This window comes from Gossypium hirsutum, chromosome A03, assembly GCF_007990345.1.
Source record: "Gossypium hirsutum isolate 1008001.06 chromosome A03, Gossypium_hirsutum_v2.1, whole genome shotgun sequence".
NCBI lineage: Eukaryota > Viridiplantae > Streptophyta > Magnoliopsida > Malvales > Malvaceae > Gossypium > Gossypium hirsutum.
This window is the reverse complement of record NC_053426.1, coordinates 9,553,793-9,556,458: the sequence shown is the minus strand read 5'-3', so window position 1 is coordinate 9,556,458 and position 2,666 is coordinate 9,553,793.

The following is a 2,666-nucleotide window of genomic DNA, read 5'->3' as shown; positions in this document are numbered from 1 at the left end:
TTTGGCTCAACTTCACCTATCTTCCATTTTTCATCAAAAGAACATGAAACAACAACCATTTCCTTCATTTTAATTCATGACCAAATGCTCACAACACAACCAAAAACCAAAATATGCTTCAAGAGTTAAGGTAGAATCAAGAAGAACTCATGAACATCAAGATAGAAGCAAACTACCATGAACTTACCTTCAATTTTCTTCCCCAAGTGACCAAACATTCAAGAGCTTTCTCCTCTCCTTTCTCTTCTCTAACTTTCGGCTATGATGAACAAAGATGGACAAAACTTTGTTCTTTTCACCCCTTTTTCTTTTAATCAAATTTCATATTTCATCCATTTAATTCTTTAATACAAAAGGCATGAAATGCCCATCATGGAACATATACCTAACCCATTATCATGGAATATTTACCTAATCCATTATCATGGAATATTTACCTAACCCATTATCAATTTGTACCATGAATTATGGATATCAAGTGCTCATATTGTCTACAACAACATGATAGCTGGCCACTTCATGTAAAATGGGAGGTTTGTCATGCAAATCCTCCTATTTTGCACTCCTATTTATTTGGCCACTTCAATTTAGCCTATAGCATTTTCAAACATTTTCACATAGGTCCTATTTCATAATTTCACCTCCTTTTTCTTATGGAACAAAAATTAACTAAAATTGCTGGGTTCTATCTTAAGCTTGGGCCTTCTAGAGGCCCACTAACATAATTAAACCTATGCCAACATTCACAGAATTCTCGAAAAGTGGGGCGTTACAAAAACCCGCAAAGGGCGTCTTAAGACCAAAAGAGTTTTGAGTTGAAAACCCAAAAAGAGCAGCTCAAATTTTGACCAAAGAATGGGCATTTAGTCAATAGGTAAATCGCTTAAAAAAAAGAAGAAAAATTGGAAAGGCCAAGGTGAAAACTAGTAAAAGGCACCTTGAGACCAAAAGGGATTTGAGTTGAAAACCCGAAAAAGGGCAACTCAAATTTTGATCGAAGATGGGGCATGTGGTAGTCTTGTCCTCTCAGAATTAACAAAGAGGAGGAACTTTACATCTTAGGGCATCAACAAAGTACTCTAGGTCTCCTAGACACATCTCAAACTCAAAATGGTCCTCAAGAAGTTTGTGTAGAGAAGCTCATGCTGCGATATTTGGGGCATCTGTTTTCATCTTACTCATTTTGAATTTTAGTATAGTTTGCTATCTTTGATTAATTTATTCGTTTCGAGCTATTCTCTCAATCAATTTCTTTCTTATTGTATTTTCCATCTTTGATTAACTTATTCGTCTCAAGCTATGCCTTCAATCAATTTCTTTTTTATCCATCATTATGATCTTTTTCAAGCATTTTGCATTGAAATAACGATTAATGGATTAACAATACTTTCACAAGAGGAGTTTTGCATATTACTCTGGAAGCTTCTAAATAGTACAAGAACTTGAAACAAGACTATTATTTAGAACTCACCAAGCCTAAGGTTTGGAAATATTTGAGAAAGAAGAGTCTAAAGTGCGACTATTTCTTCGAATTTTCTGTCAAAGATATTAGCTGAAGAAGAAGATAGGATATTGCGTCAGTGGTAGAATCTTGATGAATAATAAGCAATGGCAACCTAAACATTAAGAAGGGATCATTCTCATGGCATTCTGTGTTCATGCAAATATCATTCATACACATCTAGTTAGGATCATTTGATTCATTCTGATCATGACATCCTAATCATTTGGCATAAGCATAGGCCCATGAAATCAATCCTACAGGTCATGTCCCCCAGAAGACGGTGTAGCAAGATCGGTGAATCCACAAATCTCATCTACTTAAAGTAGCAGTGGAGCAAATTGAAGCCACTAGCCTTATCTTCCTGAAGTTGCAGCGGAGCAGACTGAAGACAGTGAATCTTATTTCCTTGACGTTGCAGTGGAACAGATTAAAGCTACAAATTATGGTGGATCTTATCTTCCTGAAGTTGTAGTGGAGCAGATTGAAGCCACCAACCTTATTTCCCTAATGTTGCAGCGGAGCAGACTGAAGACAGCGAATCTTATTTCCTTGACGTTGCAGTGGAACAGATTAAAGCTACAAATTGTGGCGGATCTTATCTTCTTGAAGTTGCAGTGGAGTAGATTAAAGCCACCAGCTTTATCTCCTTGAAGTTGTAGTGGAGCAAACTAAAGACAGCGAATCTTATTTCCATGACATTGCAGTGGAATATATTAAAGCTACAAATTATGGTGAATCTTATCTTTCTAAAGTTGCAGTGGAGTAGATTGAAGCCACCAGCCTTATCTCTCTGGAGTTGCAGCGGAGCAGACTGAAGATAGCGAATCTCATTTCCCTGAAGTTGCGGTGGAGCAGATTAAAGCTACAAGTTACGAATCTTATCTCTCTGAAGTAGCAGTAGAGCAGGTCAAAATCATAAACCTTATCTCCCTGAAGTTGCAGTAGAGTAGATTGAAACCACAAATCTCACCTCTCTAAAGTCACAGTAGAGTAGATTAAAGCGCCAATTCCTATACCCCTGAAGTTGCAGTAGATTAGAATCACCAAAGAAGTCGAGATCCTGCAAGACCAGACAAATTTGACCGGTTTTAAAGTCTTTGCTCCATTCTCGTTACAAGAAAATGAGCAAAGAGGGGCAGCTGTAATAGGCCAAATCTGCCCG